We start from the raw sequence: 18,001 nt of genomic DNA, 5'->3' as shown, positions 1-18,001 counted from the left end.
TGTTGTTATGGTGGGGTTTTTTTTTTTGTTCTATTTTTCAGGTCCTTTTAAATTCTGTGCTGGCTATATGTTTTCCATCTTGGGGGAGGAGCGCCACATCTCTAAACTACTGGGAACAGAGTTTCCAATGTCTAGCTCCAGTTTACCATCGGAGTTGTTTAACAAGGCTTTTCCAACAAACTTTTTTTTGTTTACTTTAGGTATTTTAGGATGTTCTAGTGCTCACTCTTCTATAGAGGTTCCGACTAACCTGTCTTCCCCAGGCAGGTCTATCCTCTGGAACATTTTCCCAAAAAGGGTACTCAGAGGGAAGTTATACAATCCTGTTCCTAACCCATTTTAACATCAACTCCCATCCACAAATTCTCCAGCCTTGGCTCCACCCATTTGTTTATTTATAAGTTAAACTTGGGGTCCTAAAATACAGTGCCATTATTTTACAGCGGGACTTTCCCTTAGGATCTCTAACACGCTAATACATCCTATTTTGAAATGCAGTAGTGCCTGTTTTTAAGGCTGTAAGTCAACTCCCAATTGGGGCCTTAAATAGATGGGTGGGAAGTCAAGGCTGCAAGTCAACTCCCAATTGGAACCTTGAATAGATGGGTGGGAAGTCAAGGCTGCAAGTCAACTCCCAATCATTGGAGCCTTGAATAGATGGATGGGAAATCACTACTACATTTGTATAACAAAGAAACAGAAGGCAAGTTTTCTTTTCCTCATTTAGGCCCTGCCTTATATGCATTACCTACAGTTCTCTTATATTGATTATCTTATTTCTTCGGGTAAGGTCTCCCTAAACAAAATCCAGCAGTTATTCATGCCTTTAACAAACAAGAAAAGCCAGAAAATGAAAAAAGAAAATAATACAAAAACAGTCTTTTCTTGAGAGTTCATTCTGTATGGAACAATACTCTTGCTGCTATATGACCCTGCATTGTGATGACAGATTGGATATAACAGGTATTCATGAATAAAGTAAGACTGCAGTACTAAGCTACACAACACATCTTGCCACTTCTAGGGTCATTCTTAGTTTTCAACCAGACAACAAAAATGGATATGCTGTGCTACTGTTATGTATGTGCGTAAGCAAGTCTAGACATCTTTTGATAGCTATTGATGCTGATCTTTAGGTGCCTATTGTTCCAGTGTTTGGATCCCATAGCATAGAGCAGAACTAGATGGAACAGAAGTACACTAACACAATGCATTGCTTGCATCTATATTTGTGAATACATGCAAGTGAGACATCAGCTTTATTATAAATTAGAAACAGGTTTAGTAGGTCCTCTTTGCTGACTAGTAGGGCTGAGTACTGGGGAATTTTCATAGTTTACATTATGCTTTTAGTGAACTACCCCTCCCATTGTAGCTTAGCTAATTTTAAATAGTTTGAGCAGTTGACCTTTTTTTTTTTTTTTTTTTTTTTTTGCTATACATGATGCACACATAAGAGGTATACTGTTTTACAGTGCATCCAGAACGAATTCAGAGTGCTTCACTTTTTCCACATTTCGGTATGTTACAGTTTTATTCCAAAATTGATTTAATTCATTATTTTTCTCAAAATTCTACAAACAATACCCCATATTGACATAGTGAAAGAAGTTTGTTTGAAATCTTTGAGAATTTATTAAAAATAAAAAAACAAAAAAAATCACATGTACATAAGTATTCACAGTCTCAATACTTTGCTGAACCACCTTTGGCACCAATTACAGCCTCAAGTCTTTTTGAATATGGTGCTATAAGCTTAGCACACCTATTCTTGGGCAGTTTCTCTCATTCTTCTTTGCAGGACCTCTCTGTCCTGTTGGAAGATGAACCTTTGCTCCAGCCTGAGGTCCAGAGCGCTCTGAAACAGGTTTTCATCAAGGATGTCTCTGTACATTGCTGCATTCATCTTTCCCTCGATACTGACTAGTCTCTCAGTTCCTGCTGCTGAAAAACCTTCCCACAGTATGATGCTGCCACCCCCATGCTTCACTGTAGGGATGGTACTGGCCAGGTAATGAGCAGTGCCTGGTTTCTTCCAGGCATGACATTTGCCATTCAGGCTAATCTTTGTTTCATTGGACCAGAGAATTTTGTTTCTCATGGTCTTCAGGTGCCTTTTGGCAAACACCAGGTGGGCTGTCATGTGCCTTTTACTAAGGAGTGGCTTCCATCTGGTCACTCTACTATGCAGGCCTGAATGGTGGAGTGCTGCAGAGATTGTTCTTCTGGAAGGTCCTTACCTCTGCTAAGAGAAATGATAGAGCTGCTCCCCAAACACTGAGTTTGTCCGGGTAACCCACTCTGGGAAGGGTCCTAGTTGTTCCAAACTTTTTCCATTTATGGATGATGGTGGCCACTCTGCTCATTGGGACCTTCCATGCTGCAGATATTTTTCTGTGCCATTCCCCAGATCTGCGCCTCAATATAATTCTGTCTCAGAGGTCTACAGACAATTCCTTGGACTTCATGGCTTGGTTTGTGCTCTGACATGCGCTGTTAACTGTGGGACCTTATATAGACAGGTGTGTGCCTTTCCAAATGATGTCCAATCAACTGAATTTACCACAGGTGGACTCCAATCAAGTTGTAGAATCATCTCAAGGATGATCAGTGGAAACAGGATGCTCAATTTTGAGAGTTATGGCAAATATTGCAAAGGCTGTGAATACTTATGTACCTGTTTTTTGTTTTGTTTTTTATTTCTAGAGTCAAATATATTATTATTGTGTTAACAGAGTGGAACAACATAATACACATTATATCTGAATGTTCAGTATAGGGAGCAAAACAATACAGGTTTTATATTTGGTGTACTCTTGGCTATAAGCTGATAAAATATACATACATACCTTTTGTTAGTAGGTGTCGGCTTAGCCCTTTGTGTATTGCGTATCATCTTATGGAGAATGAAGATGAATGTTTTTTATTTTTAATAAATTTGCACATATTTCAAACAAACTTGTTTCATGTTGTCATTATGGGGTATCGTTTTAAAAATTTTGAGGGAAATAATGAATTTAATCCATTTTGGAATAAGGCTGTAAAATAACAAAATGTGGGAAAAATTAAGCGTTGGTGGATACATTCTGGATGCACTGTATCTCTTCTGCAATATATGGGGATGCCTTGAAAGATGTATATCTCTTCTGCAATATATGGAGATGCCTTGTCCTGATGTGCGTATCTCAAATACATTAACAAATATAGTTACTTAGTTTGTCAGGTTGAAAAGAGACATTCATGTTCAAGCAAAAGACAAAAACAAATATATTAAAAACCTGTATTTTCAGAACTCCCTCCTTTGTACCAGAGGAAACATGGTCCAGTTGTTCCTTATAAAGCATGGTTCAGTTTGCTCCAACATGGAAAAAATGTCCTTCCTGATCCCCTAGGGAATATCAACTAACAATTTACAGTGTCATTACTTATAAATAAAGAAAAACGAGAAGAGACAGGCGGGACTGTTACGGTGCTAATACTAGTAAGAAAGGAGTGTATAAATGTATAGATAAAAGAGAGTATTTTATTAAATGTAATAAAAGCGATCAAAAAAAAAAAAAAAAGAAAATATTACAATAGGATCAAATTTAACAAAATTGCATATATTAGCTACCATACAAAACAGTATACAAAATCCAACAATTAGTTTAAATAACCCAATTCTTGGCAGTTCAGATAGAATATTCCCGACATGTTTCGCCTATCATTAGGCTTCTTCAGGGGAGCCAGTAATTGGTGGAAGAGAAATTGTTTTGTTTAGAATACAAAAAGGGTACACTATAAATAGAAAGAAATAAAACAAAGTTAATGGAGCCGGTCACATACACAAAAGAGCACATCCTTAGTCCCCAACACCGCCCAACTGTCTCCAAAGATTGGTGGATAGGGAATGACACAAAAAAAATATATGTATGTCTTTAAAGAGTATAAGCGAAATAATACCTACCTATTTAAAAACAAATACGTCTAGTCCCTAAAGGGAAGACCCCACCTGGGATTGGAGAATGGACCGATCATAGACAACCGCCAAAAGGGTGACTGCAGGAGACAAATCAAGCGAACAGACAAGTCTAGTAATCAACAAACTTCACAGGGAGCTTAATAAAGCTTCCATAGGGATTATTGGTTAATCAATAGGTTTAGAAAGTCCATAGCAATAAAAATAAATTTAGATTTAAACTATACCTGTGCTGCATTAGATGTAAAGTATGTTGCACATGAAAAGTTGAAAATTGCACAGAGGGAGGTCCTTGGAGTTGTGTCTAGAGGCCCGTGAGATGATCTTGGTTATAATAAGGTAGTTTAAGAAGAACACGAAAATAGAAAAAATATTCAAAAAAGAAAAATTATATGTAAAAGAAGCCCTAAAACAGAGCAAGAAAAAACAAAAGAAAAGGGTCAGCTGGGCAGTGTGCTCACGAATAATTATTGATCAATTAAAGTAGTGCTAGCTTACCATAAGCATATAAGAAATGCAGTCACAATTATTGCTGTATCACACAGGCAGCAGCCCAAGCGTACCGCGAAGCAGACAGCACCAAAGCCACAACATTCTGGCTCTAAGCAGAGCCGCCAAAAGAATCAGTCTAAGATCTAAAAATGACCAGAACAAATTTAAATAAATTAGATAAGATGAAAGAAAAGAAGGGTTGGAACAGCAGCCTAGTCTGTGTGGACAGACTCAGTGCTAGTTCAATGAACTGACCTTGCGGCGAAAACTTCTCACGTGGACTCGGCAGGGCGGACATGCCTGCAGCATTGATGAACGCTTATTTATCTCCCTCACCACCCGGCGTCTAATCAGCGACGCCGGATGTGAGCGGACAGTAAGTGCGGAACTGCGCATGCGCGCGCCCCCGCGTCACAAAGGAAGCCTACAGTCCCCATAATGCACTGCGGAGGTGTCTCCGTAACCAAGGAGACCAGGGCACCGCGACAGGCAATAGCGGGGAACACGGGAGAGACATTCGAGAGGGCTCAGAAGAGCTCTACAGAGATTGTCAATCCGAGGACCCGGTGAAACGGACGCGCACGTCCCGCAACCCGCATGTTAACAGGTCCAGCTTCCACATAGCTGGACCTGTGTGTCCGTACAGCACCCAAAACTGTGCGGAAATAAAATGATCGAACGTACCCCGAAGAAGTAGGGGGGGCCTTTCCAAAAAAGAAAAGAAAAAGTTTTTTATTACACTGTATTGGAGCCTATATAACTTAGTCTGAGTGGCTATCAGTCAGAGAATGGCTGTTTAATCTAAATTCAACCAAATCTCATGAGACACATGGACAGAATTAAGGAGAAAGAACTGTGCTTGTTGACCGGCACCATACAAATTCATAAATGTACAAAAAATGATAAACAGAATATAATTAATTTGAAAAAATTATATATCATTGCAGAACATCAGTCAAAAAAATGCACTATATTAAAGAATATAAACAAAAAATCAGTGAATATTAAGGTGTTATGTTAAAATAAAGATAAATCCAGTACATTAATGTATAAACAAAAGAAAAGTAAATAAAAATTAAACAGTCTAACCCTTATAGAGTAGGTTTAAAGAATTTTGTATTTAAACTATGAAAACTGAAAATAAAAAGAAAAATAATAGAATGTAGCCGAGATAAAGAAAAAAGAAAAAGGGAGAGGGAGGGGGGGTTTTGAAAAGCAGAGATATGAAGAATATGAAAGGAAAGTACTGACAATTTGGCAGAAAGTGGGTAGCCCTATTTCCAAAGGATGGGGCCCCCCATGGGGAATTCCATGGGTTCAAGATTAGACATATTAATTAATAGATAAATAGTATAGAAAATAATGATTTTTAGAGAAAATGTTTGAATGTAATATATTCATTTAAACCTGGATGATTGGTGGCTTCTAAAGTATATATCCATTGGGTTTCCAATTGAAGTAAACGCCTATCTATTTCACCTCCCCGAGCTCTTCCACCAATTACTGGCTCCCCTGAAGAAGCCTAATGATAGGCGAAACATGTCGGGAACATTCTATCTGAACTGCCAAGAATTGGGTTATTTAAACTAATTGTTGGATTTTGTATACTGTTTTGTATGGTAGCTAATATATGCAATTTTGTTAAATTTGATCCTATTGTAATATTTTTTTTTTTTTTTTTTTTTTTTTTTTGATCGCTTTTATTACATTTAATAAAATACTCTCTTTTATCTATACATTTATACACTCCTTTCTTACTAGTATTAGCACCGTAACAGTCCCGCCTGTCTCTTCTCGTTTTTCTTTATCTGTTATAATTGGGATGAGGTGCGTTGATAATTCCTTGCCTTATTGAGTCCTTTCCATTTCCCATTACTTATAAATATCAATATAATTAAAAAAATCCCCCTACTAAATACTATGAAAAACACATTTGTAACTAAATAATCATAAATCACTGCAGCCACAGTATAATAATAACATCCCAAGTCAATAAACATCAACATCAAAATAATGTAGTGCTGAGAACATCAGAAAAATATCAAATTGGTTCAATAAAGTCCAGTAACGTATAACACCCAGTGCTATGTGCAAAAATATGGGTCAATTCAATGTAAAGTTCTTCACAACTCTGGTGATAAAACAGATAACTTTTCACATGTGCTGCACAAAGTGCTTCAGAGATCCCCTAAGCAAAGTCATAAGGAGGAAAAGCGTCAGTACGTAGCTGTGACATCAGTGGCTTCACCAGAAGTGAGGTACCAGAAGTGATGTGTCGAATGGTGGTGAGAGGCCGATGTTCTAGACCAGTGATGGCGAACCTTGGCACCCCAGATGTTTTGGAACTACATTTCCCATGATCCTCAACTATACTGCAGAGTGCATGAGCATCATGGGAAATGTAGTTCCAAAACATCTGGGGTGCCAAGGTTCGCCATCACTGTTCTAGACGAAAGTCCTCTGGTGTTAGCATGCACGTTATAGTTGCTTGGTCAGTGCAGTTTTGGATCGGATATATTGATGCGTTCATATTCTTTTATTTTTGCGTTCATATTCTTTTATTTTTTGTGAGTAGTTTTTTAATTAGAAATAAAAGAGGATCGTTATGGTGTTACACTATTTGAGCCTTTGTCTTTTTATATGCCATTTGGGGAGCCATATTGGATGAATAAGTTTGGAGCTGCAGGATCGGGAGTTATGTTGCTTTTGCAACTTATATTAAAGTGTAGGGATGAGCCGAACGCCCCCCGGTTCAGTTAGCATCCAGAACATGCGAATGGACCGAAAGTTTGCGTGAACATTCGAACACCAATAAAGTCTATGGGACACAAATGTAAGAAATCAAAAGTGTGGAATTTAAAAGGCTAATATGCAAGCTATTGTCCGACAACTTTGTCCGACCTTGTGTATGCAACAGTTTCGGACAAAATCCGTCGGACAAAATCCGACGGATTTGGTTGTCGGAATCTCCGACCGCGTGTACAAGGGCTAACAGGAGAGAATTTCCCTTCCTAGGGGTAGATTTCCTCTCACTTCCTGTTGTCTCCCTCCGTTTGTAAATAGGAGTTATTTGTAAGTTGGATGTTTGAAAGTAGGGGACCGCCTGTATATACTATACGGCCTGCCCTATATACTCTGCAGAAATTTGGGCCTTAGATGTTGGTGGTACCAGAACACTGTAAGTCCTCACAGTTACCCTTGGTGGGCGCTGGAATGGGCCCTGCTGTGAAATATTATATCAAGAATTGTAATTACATGCCCCTGTCGAACAGGGGCAGAAAAATTGGGCCTTTGGTGGTGGTGCCACAACACTGTAAGCCCTCACAGTTACTCTTGGTCGGTGCAGGAATGGGCCCTGCTGTGAAATATTAGATCAAAAATTGTAATTACACGCCCCTGTTAAACAGGGGCAGAAAAAATGGATCTTAGGCAGTGGTGGTGCAACAACACTGTAACCTCTCACTGATTCTGTTGTTGAGCTCAGGAACGAGCCCTGCTGTGAAATATTAGATGACAAATTGTAATTATACGCCCCTGTTAAAAAGGGGCAGAAAAATTGGGCCTTAGGCGGCGGTGGTGGTGGTTATGGTGGTGACAAGGGATGAGCTTCAAGTTCGAGCCGAACTCATGTTTGACTCGAACATTGCCTGGTTCGCCGTTCAGCGAACAGTGAACAATTTGGGCTGTTCGCAGCAAATTCGAAAAGCCGAAACACCCTGTACAAATCTATGGGAGAAATCTAAAATGCTAATTTTAAAGGCTAATATGCAAGTTACTAAGTGTTTGGGGACCCGGGTCCTGCCCCAGGGGACATGGATCAATGCAAAAAAAAGTGAAAACAATAAAAGTGTAATATTCCTTTAAATTTCATACCTGGGGGGTGTCTATAGTATGCCTGTGAAGGGGCGCATGTTTCCCGTGCTTAGGATTGTCCCTGCACAAAGTGTCATTTCGCAAGGAAAAAAAGTCTTTTAAAATCACTTTCCATTGTCGGCTCCCGTAATACAGAGAACACTCAATGAGTGTTCTCTGTATTAGCCGACAATTCATTCATTGATAAAAAAAAAAAGTGTGGGGGTTCCCCTAAATTCAATTACCAGGCCCTTCAGGTCTGGTATGGATATTAAGGGGAACCCCGTGTCAAATAAAAAAAAAAATTGACGTGGTGGTCCCCCTAAATATCCATACCAGACCCTTTATCCGAGCACGCAACCTGGCCGGCCACAGGAAAAGAGGGGGGATGAGAGAGCAGCCCCCCCTCCTGAACCGTACCAGGCCACATGCCCTCAACATTGGGAGGATGCTTTGGGGGTCTGTGACCACTCAAAGCACCATGTACCCATGTTGATGTGGACAAGGGCCTCATTCCCACAACCCTGGCCGGTGGTTGTGGGGGTCTGCGGGCGGGGGGCTTATCAGAATCTGGAAGCCCCCTTTAACAAGGGGACCCCCACCCTGGGGGGTGTCTATAGTATGCCTGTGAAGGGGTGCATGTTTCCCGTGCTTAGAACTGTCCCTGCACAAAGTGTCATTTCGCAAGGAAAAAAAGTCTTTTAAAATCACTTTCCATTGTCGGCTCCCGTAATACAGAGAACACTCAATGAGTGTTCTCTGTATTAGCCGACAATTCATTCATTGATAAAAAATAAAAAATTTTTTTTTTTAAAAAGCGTGGGGGTTCCCCTAAATTCAATTACCAGGCCCTTCAGGTCTGGTATGGATATTAAGGGGAACCCCGTGTCAAATTAAAAAAAAAATTAACATGGGGGTCCCCCTAAATATCCATACCAGACCCTTCAGGTCTGGTATGGATATTAAAGGGAACCCCGCATCAAATGAAAAAAAAAAAATTTGCCTTTAGGGTCCCCTGAAAAACTTTTATTGTTTCACTTTAATCATTATTAAAATCACTGCTCCTGAAAAAACGGCCGTTTTTAAAACTTTTTTTGTATTGATCCATGTCCCCTGGGGCAGGACCCGGGTCCCAAACACTTTTTAGGACAGTGACTTGCATATTAACCTTTAAAATTATCACTTTAGATTGTGAACGTTCGAGTCCCATAGACTTTAATAGGGTTCTAAAGTTCACACGAAGTTTAGGTCTGTTCGCAGGTTCTGGTGCGAGCCGAACAGGGGGGTGTTTGGCTCATCCTTAGTTGTGACACAACACTGTAAAGCCTCACACTCTTGTTGAGTGCAGGAACAGGTCCTGCTGCGAAATATTACAGCAACAATTTTAATTACAGGCCCCTGTTAAACAGGGGCATAAAAATTGGGCTTTAGGCATTGGTGCTGGAGCCACAACACTGCAACCCCTCACAGATACTCTAGTTGAGCGCAGGAATGTGCCCTGTTGCAAAATATTACAGCAAAAATTGTAATTACACACCCCTGTTAAACAGGGGCAGAAAAATTGAGCCTTAAGCGGTGGTGGTGTTGGTGGTGTCACAACATTACAACCCCTCACAGATACTCTAGTTGAGCGCAGGAATGAGCCCTGCTGCAAAATATTACAGCAACAATTTTAATTACACGCCCCTGTTAGACAGGGGCAGAAAAATTTGGCTTTAGGCACTGGTGTTCTTAGAAGCTATCACCTGAACATTGAGGAGGAATAGGATAGTCACTCAGCATAGCAGGATAGTCACTCAGCATCAGCATAGGCAGTCTTCAAGGGATCTCACATTCATACAAAAATTAATCGGTAACATCAGCATCAGGTGCTTGGTAACTGGTGATCCAAGACTGATTAATTTTTATGAAGATGAGCCAATCAACGAGTCTGTGGACAGGCGTGCTCTGTGATCAGTTACAAAGCCTGCAGCAGCACTGAATGTGCATTCAGGTAGAACACTGGATGCTGGACAGGCCAGTAGCTCAATTTCATACTGTGCAAGCTCTGGCCAGTGATCCATCCTCAAGCCCCAGTAACCCAGTTGATTTTTGGTTGGAAAGGTCTCCAAGTCTGATCTTGCCCCAAGGTATTCCTGCACAATGTAAATCAGATGCTGGCAATGGTTGCTGGAACTGATCAGGCCTTGGGGCCGCAGACTAAAAAATTGTCTGAACGCATCGGTCAGTTGGCCACCTTCTCCACCGCTCCTTCTGTGACTGACTGAAGCCTCAGCAACACGTTGTCCAGGTGGACCAGGAAATTGTAACCTCCCAGGCTCTGGAAACGCATTGCACAAACCTTTTTGCAAGGCCATGCAGCATATGTTTGCTGAGGCATTCAGTCCGGAGTCCTCTGGGTCACTAAGGACGACATGATCCGCAGCCACCTCTTCCCTGCCCTGCACAAGTCCATGGGTTTCTGGGGACTGAAAATGATCCCTTAAAGACTGCTGCTGATGCTTAGTGCTAGGCTCCATCTCCATGCTGACACAATCTTCATCCTCCTCCTTCTCTTCCTTTTCCTGTGTGATAGGTGGGCCTGCAGGAATACTGTCTGGAGAAACGGGGCCTTCAGAGGTAAGGAAGTCTTCCTCTTCCTCTATCTATTCTACCTTAAGTGCCCTGTTCATTATTCCATGCAGCATGTGCTCCAACAGGAAGACAAGAGGGACAGTATCACTGATGCATGCACTGTCACTGCTCACCATCCCCGTGGCCTCCTCAAATGGTGACAGGATAGTGAATGCATCCTTGATCATTAGCCACTGGCGTTGGCAAAAAAAAGCCAAGCTCCCCTGACCCTGTCCTGGTGCTATACTCGCACAGGTACTCATTGATGGCCCTCTGCTGCATGCGCAGCCGCTGCAGCATTGCTAACGTTGAGTTGCACCTGGTGGCCATGTCACAGATGAGGCGGTTCTTGGGCAGGTTGCATTCCCTTTGAAGGTCAGCCAGCCAAGCACTGGCATTATATGACCGGCAGAAATCCCCACAGACTTTCCTGGCCTGCCTCAGGAGATCCTGTAAGACTGGGTACCTGCACAAGAACCGCTGCACCACCAAATTAAAGCGGTGTTCCAGCCAGATTATTTTTTTAAAAGTCAGCAGCTATAAACACTGTAGCTGCTGACATTTAATAAGGGCACTTACCTGTCCAGCGAGCCCACAATGTTGCCCCTCCCCCAGGCCGATCCTTCCATCGGATCGGGTGCCGGCACCACCATCTTAATGAAGGGAAACAGGCCTTGTGGCTTCACTGTCCGTTTCCTACTGCGCATGCGCGAGTCGCACAGAGCTTTGTGAATTACCCTGTTGTTTTCTGGGACAGGCAACAGGGAAGCTCACCGAAGAGGAGGAAGCGGCGTGGAATAGGAAGAGGCAAATTAGGAAGACTGCCCAGCAACATGGGTTTCTGGTAAGTAAAAATAAAATTTTACAATTTTTTTTTATTTTTTTTGAGAATGTTAATGTTATTTTTTATTTTAGGGTGTCCCTCCGCTTTAAGGACGTGAGCTAAACAGGGAACATGGGTCAAGTGTCCCTGTCGGAAGGCGGAGAGGAGGTTGGTGCCATTGTCATAAACTGCCATTCCTGGCTGAAGCTGGCATGGCGTCAACCACCTCTGAACCTGCCTGGAAGAGCTGCCAGAATCTCTGCCCCAGTGTGGCTTCTGTCCCCTAAGCAGACCAACTCAAGCACCACATGGCATCCTGAGTGCTTGCGTAGCCTCTAGAAAGCCTACGGAGCACTGCTGGTTCCGAGGACAAATCCTCAGAGGAAGAGGCCACAGAGGAAGAAGAAGAGGAGGGGGTGCAGGAGAGAGGTGTGGCAGAATCACCACTACCAGCATTTTGGGGGCGTGGTGGTGGAACAAGCTCCAATATTACTGCACCCTGTCCTGCATCCTTCCCAGCTGCCAGCAGAGTTACCCAGTGCACCGTGACAGAAAGGTAACGTTCCTGTCCATGCCTGCTGGACCATGAGTCAGTGGTAATATGCACTTTACCGCTGACCGCTCTGTCCAATGAGGCCAAGACATCACCTTCCCCATGCTGGTAGAGAGCCGGAATGGCCTTCAAGAAAAAAAATGGCATTTGGGAACCTGCCAATGAGGTACCACACATTCTACAAATTCTCGAAAGAGGGCAGAGTCTACTAACTGAAAAGGCAGCAGTTGGAGTGCTAGTAATTTAGCCAAACTAGCATTCATCCGCTGAGCATGTGGATGGCTGGGACCGAATTTCTTTTGACGGTTTAGCAACTGGGGTAAGGAAATTTGCCTGCTACAATCAGATTTAGGTGTACCGCTAGCAGATTGCCCGCAAGTGCTTGGGACACCTAATTCTACACCTTCATTCCTCTCATCGCAGGTCTCTGAGAGGACTGAAGGTAAAGTGGGATGGATATCCCAGCTGATGAGGAGCAAGGAGAGGTCCACCTTGTTCTTTGGTGTGGGTCTTTTAAGTACTGTTGCCAAAGGACTGTATGGGAGCTCGACATATGTCTGGTCAAGCATGTGGTGCTCAAGCGGCTGCTGTTTTGGCCATGCTTGATACGCTTTGGATATATGTTGCAAACAGCAATGGTACAATCTACTGCACACATCTCAAAAAAGGCCCACAGCAAAGAACTTTTGAAAACACACACAGAATCAGCAGCGCCCTGAACATGCGGAGTTCTGCGGTGTGATGCAGTCAGTTGGCTGTCCTTAAGCTGGACCCTGGAGGGCACCCTGCCTCATTGGAGATGTGCCTCTTCCTCCTCTCTTCTATCATACACCCACGTAGAGTCAGTGACCTCAGCATCCCCTCCCTCCTTGCCATCCTCATCCTCCTCATCCTCTGCCACCCAGGCTAAGAGAAGTTTGGCTGCCAATGCAGCTGCCAAAGCGGCCTTTTCTATCAGATCAATGGCATCAGTCACTCCTTCCCTCTGAGTGATGATAGTACCCAGATTGAGGATGAAGACAGTAACATGAGCCCATAGAGAGGTGGTGCCCAAGAAGGACAAGAAACTGTCAGTCATGTTCCCCCAGCTGCAGCATACTGCCAGGTTTGCTCCAGTGGCAAGGAGGGAGGGGATGCTGAGGTCACTGACTCTACGTGGGTGGCAGAGGATGAGGAGGATGAGGATGGCTTTGTGATCCACTCTACCAACTATTCTGCATGTTATAGCTCAGCATGGCCAGCTTTCGAAAAAAAAGACAAGCATGCCCCACGGCCACGTGCTGATGATGCACCAGCACTGTTGGCTGTAGACACAGAGCCTGCTTGCCCTCTTTTAGTGGCCTGTGAGCATCTTCCTTTCCTCTGTGACCTTCCAGACATGCTGTAAAATTGGATTATCAAAACACTACCTAACGTTTACTAGAAAAATTACACCAGGAATGGCCTGCAGTCAGGTATAGGCTTGGCTAGACTAGAATGCAGTGGATATATATTTTTAGGAGACTGTATATATATATATATCTTTATGCACTGCAGATCACTGAATCACCTGCCTGCCTGCCTGCCTACCTGAAAGTGTTGTTGAAAATGTACACCAGGAATTGTCAGGGCTGGCTTAGCCCTTCCTCCTCTGGGCTGGCCGCTCAGCTGTCGGCTAATTGCCAGCTCTCTTCTCTCTCCACAGTTACCAGCTGTTCCCGATGATGCTCGTCTGGCCTGCCTATTTAAAGCCTTCCAGCTCATTTCTCTATTGCCTTCATGTTGGTCACATCACAAGGAACCATCTCCTGCCGTTTGTTTCAAGACTGGCTTGCTGACATCTCTCCTGGCTTCTTATCCTGCTTGCAGTTGCTCTCCTTGGATCCCTGACTTTTGGACTGGCTGATTACCCGATCTGGTTTATGAACTTTGGACTGGCTGACTACCCGATCTGGCTACTGGACTCTGGCTATGCTTGACTTCGCTTTTTTCTATTTACCTTTTTATTTTTATTAATAATAAACAAGTGTGATTTTATTGTACTTCTGTCTCAGTCTGTTTCATGGTTCCTGACAGGAATGGCCTGAAGTCAGGTATAGGCTTGGCTAGACTAGAATGCAGTGGATATATATGTAGGGGACTGTATATATATCTTCATGCACTTCAGATCACTGAATCACCTGCCTGCCTGAAAGTGTCTTTGAATACGTACACCAGGAATGGCCTGTAGTCAGGTATAGGCTTGGCTAGACTAGAATGCGGTGGATACATATGTAGGAGACTGTATATACCATGTATATATATATATTTTATGCACTGCAGATCACTGAATAACCTGCCTGCCTGAAAAAGTATTTGAAAACGTATAGGCTTGGCTAGACTGGAATGCAGTAGATATATATTGGAGACTGTATATATATTTAATGCACTGCAGATCACTGAATCACTTGCCGGGATGTATATATATATATATATATATATATATATATATATATATATATATATTAAATACACTGCAGTTAACTGAATCAACTGCCTGTCTGCAGTGAGATCTAGCTAAACTGGTGAATATATATATATATATATATATATATATATATATATATATATATATATATAGATAGATAGATAGATAGATAGATAGATAGATAGATAGATAGAGACAAAGCCGGGATCTATATATATATATATATATATATATATATATATATATATATATATATATTATATATATATATATATATACACTACCGTTCAAAAGTTTGGGGTCACATTGAAATGTCCTTATTTTTGAAGGAAAAGCACTGTACTTTGCAATGAAGCTAACTTTAAACTAGTCCTAACTTTAAACAAATATACTCTATACATTGCTAATGTGGTAAATGACTATTCTAACTGCAAATGTCTAGTTTTTGGTGCAATATCTACATAGGTGTATAGAGGCCCATTTCCAGCAACTATCACTCCAGTGTTCTAATGGTACAATGTGTTTGCTCATTGGGTCAGAAGGCTAATTGATGATTAGCAAACCCTTGTGCAATCATGTTCACACATCTAAAAACAGTCTAGCTCCTTCCAGAAGCTACAAAACTGACCTTCCTGTGAGCAGATTGAGTTTCTGGAGCATCACATTTGTGGGGTCAATTAAACGCTCAAAATGGCCAGAAAAAGAGAACTTTCATCTGAAACTCGACAGTCTATTCTTGTTCTTAGAAAAGAAGGCTATTCCATGCGAGAAATTGCAAAGAAATTGAAGATTTCCTACAACGGTGTGTACTACTCCCTTCAGAGGACAGCACAAACAGGCTCTAACCAGAGTAGAAAAATAAGTGGGAGGCCGCGTTGCACAACTAAGCAAGAAGATAAGCACATTAGAGTCTCTAGTTTGAGAAACAGAAGCCTCACAGGTCCCCAACTGGCATCTTCATTAAATAGTACCCGCAAAACACCAGTGTCAACATCTACAGTGAAGAGGCGGCTGCGGGATTTTGGGCTTCAGGGCAGAGTGGCAAAGAAAAAGCCATATCTGAGACTGGCCAATAAAAGAAAAAGATTAAGATGGGCAAAAGAACACAGACATTGGACAGAGGAAGACTGGAAAAAAGTGTTGTGGATGGATGAATCCAAGTTTGAGGTGTTTGGATCACAAAGAAGAATGTTTGTGAGACGCAGAACAAATGAAAAGATGCTGGAAGAATGCCTGACGCCATCTGTTAAGCATGGTGGAAGTAATGTGATGGTCTGGGGTTGCTTTGGTGCTGGTAAGGTGGGAGCTTTGTACAGGATAAAAGGGATTCTGAATAAGGAAGGCTATCACTCCATTTTGCAACGCCATGCCATACCCAGTGGACAGCGCTTGATTGGAGTCAATTTCATCCTACAACAGGACAATGACCCTAAACACACCTCCAAATTGTGCAAGAACTATTTACAGCAGAAGCAGGCAGCTGGTATTCTATCGGTAATGGAGTGGCCAGCACAGTCACCAGATCTGAACCCCATTGAGCTGTTGTGGGAGCAGCTTGACCGTATGGTACGCCAGAAGTGCCCATCCAACCAATCCAACTTGTGGGAGCTGCTTCTAGAAGCGTGGGGTGCAATTTCTCCAGCTTACCTCAATAAATTAACAGCTAGAATGCCAAAGGTGTGCAATGCTGTAATTGCTGCAAAAGGAGGATTCTTTGACGAAAGCAAAGTTTGATGTAAAAACAATGTTATTTCAAATACAAATCATTATTTCTAACCTTGTCAATGTCTTGACTCTATTTTCTATTCATTTCACAACGTATGGTGGTGAATAAGTGTGACTTTTCATGGAAAACACAAAATTGTTTGGGTGACCCCAAACTTTTGAACGGTAGTGTATATATATATATATATATATATATACTAAATACACTGCAGCTAACTGAATCAACTGCCTGCTCAAAGTAAATGAAATGACACACTCTCTCTCTGTCTATCTCTCTCTCCGCCAAGAACACACTACACAAGGCCGACGTGCAGGCGGCCTTATATAGTGTGGGGCATGGACTTAACCCCCTGAGCCATAATTGGCCAAAGGCACCCTGTCTTTGCCCAATTATGGCTCTCTTTGCTGACAGCGCTGTGACTGGCCAAAGCATGCGGGTCATAGTGCATGCTTGGCCAATCATCAGCCAGCAATGCACTGCGATGACACAGTGCATTATGGTGCGTGCTCAAATCTGGCATGAACACCCCATAATGTTCGAACGATCAAACAGCCAATGTTCAAGTCAAACTCATGTTCGACTCGAACAGAAAGCTCATCCCTATTAAAGTGCAACATGTAAATTTTTTGAAGAAGGGACTGAAAGCCTGGTAAGTTTCAGCCTGCTGGGAAGTGGTTTGAGCTCTGAAGCACTTTGTGGAGCACTGACGAAAATGTATTTGTACCTGAACTGTGGAAGGGGGATTGTCACACAAGTCCCGTATCCAGAAGCATTTGGTATTTCTTTTTTTCTCTCAGCTAGGGATGAGCTTTGTGTTCGAGTCAAACCCATGTTCGACTTGAACATCGTCTGTTTGGCCGAATTCCGAACATTATGGGGCGTTTGCGCCAAATTCAAGTGGTGGCGGCATTGCTGGCTGCTGATTGGCCAAGTATGCACTATGATCCACATGCTTTGGTCAATCACAGAGCAGAAAAAACGGAGAGCCATGATTGGTCGTGGACACAGTGCATCCTCATCAGCACGTGGCTGTGGGACACGCTTGTCCTTTTTTTCGGCAGCTGGCTGTGTTGAGCCACAACATGCCGAAGACTTGGTAGAGTAGATGACCAAGCCGTCCTCATCCTCCTCATCCTCTCTCACCCAGGCTCAGGGTACTTTGTCTGGCAAAGCAGGTGCCAACGCGGCTTCTTTCCTCAGCTCAATGGCAACAGTCACTCCTTCCATAGCCCCACCATGTCCTCCTGAGGAGTCCCCCGAACTGTTTGACCACAGCGTTGTGTACATGCTCCAGGAGGATGCCCAGCGTTTTGAAGGCTCTGAGGATGCACTGTGTCCTTTGCACAGTGTGCACCTAAATCTTTACCTGAATACAATTGCCGGTGTTCTCATACAAATACAGGCAGGGAGCTGCAGTATTTTGTTTTAGTGTCCTTTGCACAGTGTGCCCCTAAAGCTTTACCTGACTACAATTGCCGGCGTTCTCATACAAATACAGGCAGGGAGCTGCAGTATTTTGTTTTAGTGTCCTTTGCACA

This window comes from Lithobates pipiens, unplaced genomic scaffold (genome assembly GCF_037356315.1).
Source record: "Lithobates pipiens isolate NorthernLeopardFrog02 unplaced genomic scaffold, aLitPip1_a1.2 Scaffold_10, whole genome shotgun sequence".
Lineage (NCBI taxonomy): Eukaryota > Metazoa > Chordata > Amphibia > Anura > Ranidae > Lithobates > Lithobates pipiens.
This window is presented reverse-complemented; position numbering follows the sequence as displayed.